Source organism: Lynx canadensis, chromosome A2 (genome assembly GCF_007474595.2).
Source record: "Lynx canadensis isolate LIC74 chromosome A2, mLynCan4.pri.v2, whole genome shotgun sequence".
Taxonomy (NCBI): domain Eukaryota; kingdom Metazoa; phylum Chordata; class Mammalia; order Carnivora; family Felidae; genus Lynx; species Lynx canadensis.
In genome coordinates this window covers 161,789,086-161,801,917 of record NC_044304.2, presented here as the reverse complement: position 1 = coordinate 161,801,917, position 12,832 = coordinate 161,789,086, and the positions used below count along the sequence as shown (strand labels likewise).

General features: G+C 45.2%; 2 non-coding genes across 2 annotated transcripts; both read left to right on the top strand.

Moving 5' to 3' along the window:
• Positions 1-5,098: 5,098 nt before the first annotated feature.
• Positions 5,099-5,170, top strand: TRNAC-GCA. The gene has a single exon. It is a non-coding gene; the product is annotated as a tRNA-Cys (tRNA).
• Positions 5,171-7,280: 2,110 nt separating this feature from the next.
• Positions 7,281-7,352, top strand: TRNAC-GCA. The gene has a single exon. It is a non-coding gene; the product is annotated as a tRNA-Cys (tRNA).
• Positions 7,353-12,832: the final 5,480 nt, after the last annotated feature.

The following is a 12,832-nucleotide window of genomic DNA, read 5'->3' as shown; positions in this document are numbered from 1 at the left end:
AGAAACAAAGACGCCCACTCATAGAACCAGTCGCTATGGTTTCGGGCTCCTTTAACATCAGGGGCATCGCTAGCAACAGAGGGCGAGGTAACAAGTGTACGGGGCACGTTCATGGGCCTTGGCTACTCTGTGCCCCCCGCCCCAGCTGGGTCCCCGCCTCGGGGATTGATTGGGTAAATGACTCATCTTGCCCAGAGATTAGGGGAAAGTGCTTCCCTCCAACTCCTGGGACCTCCTCCCACTTTTGTTTATATTTGGGATGGTGATACCCCTGAAACTTGATAATATTGCCCCGTGGGAGTAAAACTAGAATCGGCAAAAAATGGATAGGACTGGCCATCAGCGGAAATGACCCAGAGAGTCGTGTTTATGGGAAGATCATTCAAAGTGACTTCTCCAGGCAGCGGAACTTAAGTGCAGCCCAGGGGAAGTTGTGCGGGGCCCCAGAGTTGGGTGACTAAATTTCTGTCATTCAGCAGGATGGGACACAAAAGAGAGATCAAGTTGTTTCACAGAAAAATGAAGTGATGGATCCTCTAGCCCTCGATTTGTGGACCCAGGTTGATACACAGAGGTCACAAGATTGATTCAGAAGCAGGTCACAGAGTTGAGAGACTAGACGGAGAAGGGGGGGGGTGCATGTGGTCAGGAGAGGGGGTGACAGGACGCAGCGACCTAGCACAAGTCACTGAAGACACACCGAGATTCCCACTTTGGAGGATGTGGCCTCTAGAGAAGGGACAGTACTTTGGAACAGGAATAAGTCGTGAAAATGTTCCATGGCCTGAGGAAAAAAACCCTCAGGAGCATTCGATTCCATTTGCTCTGACCGCATATCTTCACTGAGCAACCTTCTGAGAGCTAATCTGGTTTCCCAGGTAACCTGGAGGGCATTCTGGCTTATTCGGTGTCTGTCTTGGAGAGTCTAATTAGGGGGGTCTTGCGGGCCAGGTCAAATCAGGTCTCATCTATAAATTCAGGGGTCTGGTATGCACGTCTGGGAGCCAAGCTCCATACTACACTAAAGTTCTGCCAGTTCAGGATTTCTGGACACCTGTTTCGGGGCCGACGGTGAACCCTCTGGAAGGGGCAGAGTCGACATGGAAACCCGGCAGGACCACAGGGCAGGGACGAGAAGCGGAGAGCACAGGACAGCCACCGGCCACGCTTGCTGAGAAGCGCCGCCGTGAGCCACGTCCTTGGAGACTGACGTGCCACTTTTAGGAATCAGTCCTCGGGAAACCGCGAGCAGCGGGCAACGGGTTATGTTCACGTTCATCAAAGCCTTGTTGATAACCGTGGGAAAAAAGTCGCCCACTTACCAACACTCTTGACTCTTTTTTTTTTTTTTTTTAATAAAGGGAAAGTGCCACATATACACCTCATTTGAATGTGTCTGGCGTCTTGGGAGCTTGACTAGCCTCCATCCTCCTACACGGGGACCTTGAGAGCTTATGGGGAGGTTCTAGTACAGACCGCAGCTACTCGGACGCTGTTGAGCAACGAACTGTCCTCCTGGACCGGGGAAGGCCAATCTCACTTCAGAGACATTTAAATACAATAACAGAAAAATCCTGGGGCGCCCGGGTGGCTCAGTCGACTGAGCACCTGACTCCTGGTTTTGGCTCAGGTCATGATTTCATGGTTCGTGAGTTCAAGCCCCACGTCGGGTTCTGTGCTGACGGTGCAGAGCCTGCTTGGGATTCTCTCTTTCTCCCCCTCTCTCTGCCCCCCCCCCCGTGCTCTCTCTCTTTCTCTCAAAGTAAATAAATAAACTTAGAAAAAAAAATAGAAAATCCTGTCCACTAGTATAGGACAACATAACCAGGAAAGAGTCAAACAGAAACACAATGATGGCTCAGTACTAGAAAAATATATTGCCGTCGAGCTGGGGCTATTTGAGAGCAAGCATCCTGTGCCCAGTCCCGGGCCCTCCCACTGCGCCCACCCCTGGGCTTTTCCTTGCTGCAGACCAACAGCAAGGGCCTTTCACTCCAGGGGAAGGGCAGCTCCTTGCCCCCTGGTAGGCTCAGCCTCCTGGAATCTAGATTTCCAACATGTAGTAAAAGACTCGAATGTTCCCCCTGTGGCATTTCTCTTGTGTTTCATGTTTACATCCTCAGCCACGCTCATTTCCCAAAGGGATAGAGGAAGTCTGCCCCAGGCTTTCTGGGTGTTTCCCTCGTGCCTAATTATTACCATCCAGATTTTATTTGTTTAGCCCAAGCTTGCTTCAAAAAAAAAAAAAAATTGAATCCGAGGCAGCTTGCAATAAAAGATATGATAAAAATCCAGCCACTCAAACGAGTATGAAAAGGGCTGACTTACACGAGGCGGTGAAAATCATGGCGACAAAGTGGAAGGGTAGCTGTCGGGGACTGGGGGCGAGGGGCGGGGAGTTATTGCTGAATGGGGACAGGCTTTCAGTTGGGGAAGATGGAGAAGTTCAGGAAATGGATGGGGTGCTGTGTACACGACAGTGTGCGTGTACTTAATGCCCCTGAACCGTGCGCTTAAGCGTGCTTAAGGTAACTCATTCTATGTCCGGGGTCTTTTACCACAATTAAAAAAAAAAAAATGTAACGTTTATTTATTTTCAAGAGAGAGAGACAGAGTGTGAGCAGGGGAGGGGCAGAGAGAGAGGGAGACACAGAATCCGAAGCAGGCTCCGGGCTCCGAGCTGGTTACGGATAGGGCAGCCACGTAGAGATATACAGGGTGTGTATTATACGATTCCACCAATTACATAGCACCCTGCGGTCATGCAACGGGGTGACCCTAGATACTGGCTACATTTTACCCACTTTGCCAAAAAAAAAAAAAAAAGTAGAAACTGTGCTACACGCACTTGCGTGTGTGTGCACACAGATACGTGTGTGTGTGTGTGGAAGGGGCAAAGCTCGCCAGTTAACTACCTAATATACATTCTCCCCTCTTCCTTAGTAACAGACCCCTGATTTTTTTACCCAGCAGTTATGTCCCTCCTACAAGACCACATTTCCTGGCCTCTCTTTGGCTATGGGAGGAAATGAGGGAGAAGAAGCAATCATTGGACAAGACTTCTGGGAAAGCTTAAGAGATAGACAAACCCAACATGTCCCTTTTTTTGGCCTTTACTCCTGCTTCCCACTTGGAGCATAGATGTGATGGCTGGAGCACCAGCTGCCAACTTGCACCATGGGTCGACCTTGAGGATGGGATCTACATTTCAAGAAAGGCTGCCCAGAGAGCTAAAAGGAGCCTGTGTCCCTAAAGACACCCCAGAGTGGCCATGGCAGTCCTGGTCTGCTCACCCCACACACCCTTTCCAAAAGAAAGGTGTATATATCTAGCTTGTTTACACCACAAATCAAGATGACTCTGAAGGCTCGTGCCCTTTCCCCATCAACAACATATCAAGCCCCTAGCTCAGTTGGTCCGAATTAGTCATGAGAAGGAGGCTTTTCTAACACGGTCACTTTCTTGACCAGGAAACTCCCATCGTTATGGGCAAGCAGGTGTTCCCGAGGCCTTCCTAGCTCCCCCATGACAATATAGAGCAGCCCAAGGAAAGGTCCTTCGACGGGTGCACGTTCCCCGGTGCACCCAACTTTACCTGGTCCACACCCACTCCTCTGTGGAATAAAGAGAGCTCAGGGGCCATGTGCATTTGGCAGCTTCCTTGCCTATAAGTCCCCCCAGGAACTTCCTTTCTTTCGCGCTAGGAATGCACGATACCGTAGTGAGTGAGTGTGCACCCCTTAGCACAACAGCACTGTCATTTCTAGTCAGTTACCAGCAGCTGAACGCAGTTCCTAACCGGTGGAGTGTGAATCTTCGGCCCGTTGGAAAAGGTGGTTCTACAGAGGGGTCCCATAACTATCCTAACAGAGCAGTGAAGCCATCCCTCTGTTCCGGAGAAGTTCACGGTCAACATGTCCTTGGGACCGGTGCCACTCAACGTGTTGTCCGTGAACTCGGTGTCAGTGCTTATAAATTCTACAATGATCCGATGGCAGCCAGCTCTGGCGTCGTGTGGGGCTGGAGGGAGGGTCTCGAAGCCAAGTCTGTTGCACTGGTATTGAGCCATGACAGATTTTAAGAAAACAAAAATAAAGCTGACCCTTCACTGCAGAAAGCTGGGAAGGCTTTGCTTCACTTCCTCCCCCTTGGAGACGCGTTTGTTGGCCGTGTGGAACAGAAGGCACTCGGGGGTTTGGCTCGCCGCGGCAGTCAGGGCCCTTAGGTACCGGCAACAGAAGCTAGGTTGAGTCTTTGAAGTTCCTTACGAATATATATCTCACTAGGGAAGAGTGGTGGAAACTGAGTCTCCGAGTTAAACTTCTAGGAGCAATGCCCCGAAGCAAGCTGCAGAACCGACATGCGGAAGAAACCGTCGCACCCACGGGCACGAGTCAGCAGTGGGCGTCAGCCTCTGTTTCTACCAGAAATCAGCAGGTGCGTCACAGCTGTATCGAACACACAAAGCCCGAAAGGACAGGGATGCCATCCTGACCCGCAAGGAAGGATATTTTCTTTTTTTTGTTGTTTTTAAAGTCAATATTTCTTTCTGAGAGCACGAGCAGGGGAGGGGCAGACAGAGAAGGGGGACACAGAATCCAAAGCAGGCCCCAGGCCCCGAGCTGTCAGCATAGAGCCCAACGCGGGGCTCAAACCCACGGACCATGAGACCGTGACCTGAGCCGAAGTCAGACGCTCAAACAACTGAGCCATCCAGGTGCTCAAACATAGCCCCCAAATGAAAAACTATAAAGGATCAACTTGACCATATCGAAATTTAAACCTTCATATGACAAAAATTGAAAAGCTGGCAATGAACATTCTAGTCACTGTTCAATAAACAGCAGCTTTACCTCTGGGCTTCACCTTCTGCCCAAATACCAAGCCAGGCACAGACTCCGTTGTCTCAGATGGAACCTTCAGTGATCTTCCAAGCTGATGCCAAGAAGGGATGGTGTCTTTCGTGAAAAGGAGGACAGTTATGGCACGAGACGGTGCATTTATCGTTGCACAGAACTAGCAATTCTCTGAGTCGGAATGAGCAGCTTGCGTGTGGAAGCATAAGAAGTTTATTAATTACACAGCTCCCCTAGCAGGTGGGGGTATAGCTCAGTGGTAGAGCATTTGACTGCAGATCAAGAGGTCCCTGGTTCAAATCCAGGTGCCCCCTTCGAGAGCATGCTTTTTTCCTCCTTGAAGTGAAATGACGAAATCAAGTTGTATGGACACCAAACTCTAGTTCCCTTCACAGGACGAGGCAGGTAGAGTCTACGAGCCAGCACATTTATGGCCACGTCATAGATGCAGGGGCCAGTCAGGCTCTCAGCACCACCTTGAAGACCAAGGACGAGACCGAATCTATCCCCAGTGCCCTCTCTGAGGGTCTGTTTCCCCAGGACCACAATGGTACCAATTTCAGTAGCATCCAGGGTCCAGTCCAGAAACAAAAGCTGCCTCCATGATTTGAGCAGAGTATTTAATAGAAATAATCGTAGGAATGTAAGCTGGTGCAGCCACTCTAGAAAACAGTATGGAGGCTCCTCAAAAAACTAAACACAGAACTACCTATGACCCAGCAACTGCACTACTAGGCATTTATCCACGGGATACAGGTGTGCTGTTTCGAAGGGACACATGCACCCCCATGTTTCTAGCAGCACTATCGACAAGAGCCAAAGGATGGAAAGAGCCCAAATGGCCATCGGTGGATGGATGGATAAAGGACGTGTGGTCTATACATACGATGGAGTATTACTCGGCAATCAAAAAGAATGAAATCTTGCCATTTGCAACTACGAGGATGGAACTGGAGGGGATGATGCTAAGTGAAATTAGTCACTCAGAGAAAGACAGATATCGTACGACTTCACTCATATGAGGACTTTAAGAGACAAAACAGATCAGTTTAAGGGAAGAGAAACAAAAATAATACAAAAACAGGGAGGGGGACAAAACATCAGAGACTCTTAAATATGAAGAACAAACAGAGGGTTTACTAGAGGGGGCAATGGGCTAAGTGGGTAAGGGGCATTAAGGAATCTACTCCTGAAATCATTGTTGCACTAGATGCTAACTAATTTGGATGTAAAGTTAAAAATAAATAAATAAATAAAATTTAAAAATTTTTTAAAAATAATAGTAATCGTTAACCAGTGCATCAGGGCCCAAAAGCTGCTGCAGCCAAAGACCACGAGCTGGGAAGCTTAGAACAACAGAAATGTATTGTGTCACAGCCGTGGGGGCCCGGAGTCTGAAACCAAGGTGTGGGCAGGGCTGTGTCCTCTCTGAAGAGGACGGTCCTCCCTCGTGTCTTCTAGCTTTCCGTGTCCGGTGGCAGTTCTTCGAGTTCCTTGGCTTGGGGACACACCGCCGCGGTGACGTGTCTCCTCGGAAGGACACAATTCAACCCACAACAACCAGAACTCCGAGAACTCGAAGACAAGAGGCCGCTATCACTCTAGGGCTGGGGGAGCAAACAGAAAAGGAGGAACTTGTTAAATCTCACAGGCTTGGGGAGGATCTCAGTGGGCCCCCGACTCAGATCTCTAAGGAGGCACTGGCGGCCCTGAAGAGTAGGGGCAAGGCTGGTCCCGTGAACACCAAACCGCAGGTGGCAATCCCGGACGCTCCTGGGACGGACTGTCGCTGCCCGGTGACACCGACAGGAGCCCCAGCGGGCAGAACACAGGCTTCTTCCTTCTCCCACCCTCCGGGCTCCCCCGAAGAGCCCTTCAGGGGAACAATCAGGAAGCCCCCTGGCAAAGGATAAGTGTGGTTTACAGAGTCCCGGAGCCAGCATCGCAGAGCGGGGCCCAGAAAGGGGGACTTGGAACTGAGGGGCCATCATTTCCCCAATCATTTCTTCGGGCGGTTAAAAGGGTTGAATACGTGGAGATCCGAGGCCAGCAGAGGGGCCTGAGCCTGCGTCCGAGGGTAGAGCTCTGACCCCTTCTCCAGTCAGTGTGTCTTCTCCCTTTTTCAGGGTGTTCGTGCTTGGCCAGCCACTGGGCATTTTGATTCTCGGTTTGCAGGTGCTCAGCACAAAACCCACAAGACGGATGTTCCGAGAGATCCTCCCGGCTGTCGGGGAATGCCGCCCAAGTTGCTGCCCTCAACCCGGGAGTTGTGAGTGAAAGCTGCTGCTTCGCAGGCAGGGAGAGGAGTGAGCGGTAAAGCAGGTCTGGCCACTCAGCCAACCGTGCTGAAGAGGCACCCGGAGCCTAAGCCCTGGGTGCGGCTGTGGAGGCAAAGGGTGTTCATTGGGCCTTACTGGTATAGTGGGGGGTATAGCTCAGGGGTAGAGCATTTGACTGCAGATCAAGAGGTCCCCAGTTCAAATCTGGGTGCCCCCTAGCGTTTTGGTCACCAGGGGTGGTAAAGAAGTTCTAATTTCCTCTCCTCTTGCCGAAGCTGGTTTCTGAGTTTTCCTGCAAAGGGTGCAGAAGCAGAGATCACACACACCCAAGCGGGCAGCTCTGCTCAGGTGATGTGTTTGTCCCCTCCTCCCATCTTCCCACACGCCCCTCAGCTGGTCCCCGCACTCTCCAGGGTGCACTTGGTCTCCTGGCTGAGGGCGAGGACTCTGTCCTTTGCAGGTAGCCAGAGGGAAATGTGAGATCACCCCTAAAAGGACAATATTTTGACTGTTGGGTGATTTCTCAGCAGTTGCAGAGGAAGCCAGAAGACAGCACAATAACACATTCCGTATGTTGAGAGGGAATCACAGTCAGCTTTGAATTCTATTCCCAGCCAAACTATTCTTCAAGAACATACAAAAGCTGAGAGAGTTTCCTGCCAACAGACCCTCGCTAAGGCAAATTTTAAATATCTACTTTAGAGAAAAGAAAAATGATCCCAGAATGGGAGGTCTAAGATCTAAGAAGGAATGTTAAAGAAATGATAAGATATGTAAATAAATCTAAAAATCATTGACCATTTAAAGCAATACTAAGATCTAATTTATAGTTTTTTTTAAAAGACAAAACAAAAATACTGGTTAATAATAACATATAAAGAATGGAGTCATAAGAGTTAAAGTGTCTTTATGTAATTTGGGAGGAAGATAAAGATGTTGACTAACTTTAGAATTTTAAGATTTGAATACAGAAACTTCTAGTATATCATTTCAAAAGTTGTGATTTGGGGGCGCCTGGGTGGCTCAGTCGGTTAAGCTTCCGACTTCAGCTCAGGTCATGATCTCGCAGTTTGTGGGTTTGAGGCCCACCTTGGGCTCTGTGCTGATGGCCTGGAGTCTGCTTCGGATTCTGCGTCTCCCTCTCTCTCTGCCCCTCCCCCGCTTGTGCTCTGTCCCTCTCTGTCTCTCAGAAATGAATACATGTTAAAAAAAGAATTGTTCTTAAGAGTGATTTTGCCAAGCAAAAGAGGATAAAAGAATGGAGGGTACATGCTACTCGTGTTGCTAACCACGCATTAATTCTAATAATTCATTTGTTGATTCTTTTAATTTCCTATGTATATACTCGTATCATCTAAGTAGTTTGGAAGTTTTATTTCCCTTGTTCCAATCCTTACTTTTTGTTTTTCTACCTTTTCATACTGACTAGGACCTCCAGTATAATGTCGAATAGGATGTTGATAGCAGATATCTTGACTCATTCTGATTTCAAATGAAAAGTTCTCAACATTTCACCATTAAGTACCTATTGTGAACTATACTTTTAATAAGTGGTCTTTATCAAATTAAGGAATTTTCTATTTCTAGTTTAAAAGAATTCTTTTTATCATGGATTGATGTGAAATTTTATCAACCCTCCCCTTTGATCCATTGAGATAATCATACGATTTTCCTCTTTTAGTCTATTTACATAGTGAACTTCACTTATTGCTTTTTCTAAAATTAAACAAGGGGCGCCTGGGTGGCGCAGTCGGTTAAGCGTCCGACTTCAGCCAGGTCACGATCTCGCGGTCCGTGAGTTCGAGCCCCGCGTCAGGCTCTGGGCTGATGGCTCAGAGCCTGGAGCCTGTTTCCGATTCTGTGTCTCCCTCTCTCTCTGCCCCTCCCCCGTTCATGCTCTGTCTCTCTCTGTCCCAAAAATGAATAAACGTTGAAAAAAAAAATTAAAATTAAACATACTTTGCGTTTCCGATATAAATCCAACTTGGTCATTAAGTCCTACCCTTTTTATATATTTGTGAATTGGGTTAGATAATAATTTATTTAATTTCTTATACCTATATTTTATGAGATTGGTCTATGAATTTTTTATACCATCCTCGTTGGGTTTTGGTATTAAGATTGTGCTAGTCTCACAAAAGGAGTTGTAGAATGTATCTACCTTTTCTATTCTCAGATTTTTATGTAAAAATAGTTATTGCTTATTTAAGTATGAGACAAAACTCGCCAGTAAAACCATCTCGTCTGAATTTTTTTATCAAAAGATTTCAAATAACAGTTTGAATAAAAGAACTATTTAAAAACTTAGATGACTGACTATTCAGTTTTTCTATTTTTTCTTGTGTCAGCTTTGTTAAGTTGTAGTATTTTTAAGTCCTTGATCAATTTCAACAAAGTCCTTGGACTTTGCAAAGTCCTTGGACTCTTAAGACATAATGCATGGGTTCAAATTCTGGGTTCTAACAAGAGGGGCCTTGGCGAAATTGATAAACTCTCTCAGCCTCAGTTTTGCCATATATAAAATGGGCATGATAATAGAAATGAGTACAATGATAGTGCCTAGTTTGTGGAGAGGTTACAAAAATTAGATAAATTAATAATCTTTAAAGTACATAAAATCATGCCTGCCTCACAGTAAGTTCCTTGTTTATGCTTATTAGATTTAAAAATTTTGTATATATTAATTTTTCATAGTGCTCATTAAAGTCTAAAGAATCTGCAGTTTTTCTTTTTTGATTTATAATATTGCTTTATCTTTTTCTGCTTTCTTCTTTTTCTTAACAGTTTCACCAGAGGTTAATCCATCTTTCCTTTTCAAAAACCAACTTTGGCCTTGTTAAACCTGTTCACTGTGTGTCCACTTTCTATTTCATTCATTTCTGTTCTTTTATTTCTTTCTCCTCTCGTAGTGCTCTTTCATCCAGTTTTTTTTTTAACTTCTTGAGATGGATTCTTAGTTTATTTTTAATCTGCTTTTCCAGTATATTGCTCAAAGCTATACGTATTTCTCTAAATGCCAATATAGTGTCCATCAATGGATGAATCAAAAAAATGTTACACATACACAGTGGAATATTATTCAGCCATTAGAAAGAAGGAAATCCTGCCATCTGGTGAAACTGGGGGGAACTGTACTAAGCAAAATAAGCCAGCCAAAAAAAAAAAAAAAAAAGGTAAGTACCGTATGGTATCACTTATATGTGGAATTTTTTAAAAAGTCAAACTCATAGAAACAGAGAGTAGATTGGGGGTTGCCAGGGGCTGAGGAGTGGAGGAAATGGGGGGATGTTGGTCAAAGGGTAGAAACTCTCAGTTATAAGATAAATAAGTTTCAGAGATCTAATATACAGCATGGTGAATATAGTTAATAATACTGTACTGTATTCTTGAAAGTTGCTGAGAGTAGATCTTAAGCATCCTCTCTCTCTCTCTCTCTCTCTCACACACACACACACACACACACACACACAAAGGTAACTATCTGAGGTGATGGGTGTGTTAATTCACTTGATTGTGGTAACCATTTCACAATCTATACGTAAATTGTATCATTACATTGTACACTTTAAATATATTATGATTCTATTTGTCAGTTGTACCTCAATAAAGCTATGGGGGAAAGAAACTAAACAAATTTTTTAATTATTCATGATGTTTCTGCTCCCTTCTGTTCATTAATGAGAAAGGTATGTAAAAATTTCCCACTCAAATTCTAAATTTGTTTATTTCTCTTTGTTATTCTGTCAAGTTTTTGCCTTACATATTTTGAAGCTGTGTTACTAGCAGCATAAAGATTAGGAATTCTTACATCTTCCTGATAAATTCAGCCTTTGATTATTTTTTTTTTTAATTTTTTTTTTCAACGTTTTTTTTTTATTTATTTTTGGGACAGAGAGAGACAGAGCATGAACGGGGGAGGGGCAGAGAGAGAGGGAGACACAGAATCGGAAACAGGCTCCAGGCTCTGAGCCATCAGCCCAGAGCCTGACGCGGGGCTCGAACTCACAGACCGTGAGATCGTGACCTGGCTGAAGTCGGACGCTTAACCGACTGCGCCACCCAGGCGCCCCAGCCTTTGATTATTAATAACTGATCTTGTTGTCTCTTGTAACATTTCGTGGTTGTTTTTTTTTTGGTGCAAAAAGGTGATTTTATTAAAGCACGAAGACAGGACCCATGGGCCAGAAAAGCTGCACTGGGGTTGTGCAGAGTGACTGCTTAGACACTATGGAGTTGGGGGAGGTAAAGTCAAGAGAAAGTTTCTAAAAGGTATTTCCATATGCTAAAGAGGATTTGCAGATTACTGGAGGCCTAGCTATTGCCAAGCTAAGGTTGTTTTTCCCTCTAGCAAAGCATTATCATTAAGATAGTAGGGGGTTCCTGGAGATTAGGCTACTGATGAGATATTTGTAAACTGATGGAGACTATAAGTTTAACCACTTGTTTTCTGTCCTTTCCTTTGTCCTTGGGCAGCCAGGAGTGCCTGAGGAATATGGCATATATCCCACCTGAGTGGGGGGGGGGGGGTGGTGCTAGCTTGTGATTGGCCCTCAGCTTCCCTTATGGTTCCTCATTATATTCCCCCTGAAAAATTTTGACCCTTAAATCTTTAAGGTTGTTGAAGGTGAAAGGTCCCATCTTCTGTCGCTTCTTCCTGCTGAGTAGGGGCATAGAGATGTCCCTACCTATGGATCCACATTGGTCAGTCAGGAAATGTACAGGGGAGTTACAAAAGGCAGAGGAAGCTGAATCCAACATGGACAGTAAAGTCGTACCTCTATGGAGAAAGGTCATCTGTCACGGAGAAGTCACTGTAGTGATGGAGTCTGGGACACCGGTGGGGAAATCTGAAGTGGGTGGTCCAAGCGGGTGCTCTTTGATCCTTGAAATCCAGGGTGGGAGCAATATTTCGTGTCTTAAAGTCTATTTTGTCTGATTTCCTTTTGTTAATATTCTGCAGTCATATATTTTTCATCCTTTTAGGTTTTAATCTTTCTGTAACCTTAGGTCGTAGTTGGTATCTTTTGTAAATAGAATATAGTTCGTCGGTTGCTTTAACCCCAATATGATAATCTTTGTCTTTTTACCTGGGGCACTAAACTTATTTACTTTTAATGTAATTGCTGATGTATTTGTATTCAAATCTACCTCCTTATTTTATGCTTTCAATTTATAGTGTTTATTTATGTTTTTCTCCCTTTCTTTCTTTGTTTGACTGAGATTTTTATAATGCTATTATTTCCCCCTGGTACTTTGAAAAATATAAATGATGTTTCTTCTCCATATGCATAGCTATTTCTCAAAGTATATGGCTAACCAATGGCTTTACCCTCTACACAGGTAATACAAGCATCTTACAATACTTTTAACTCCACTTACTTTCCTCCCAACCTATATGCAGCTTTTGCCTTTTCCATTATTCCATAAGTTGTGTCAACCTCATTATTGTTTTTTTTAATACAGTCAACGCTCACTTAGATGTATTCAGATATTTACTGTTTCTCTGCTCTGTCTTCCTTCCTACATCCATCCTTCCGTCCAAATCATCTCCCTGCTGCTTAGAATATACCGTTTAGAATTTCCTTTAGCGCATGCAGACTGTGGATGAGTTCTTTCCGTTTTTATTTGTCTGAAATTGTCTTACCTTCGACTCATGAAGGATATTTTACCTGAGTACAGAATTTTATGTTAACAGTT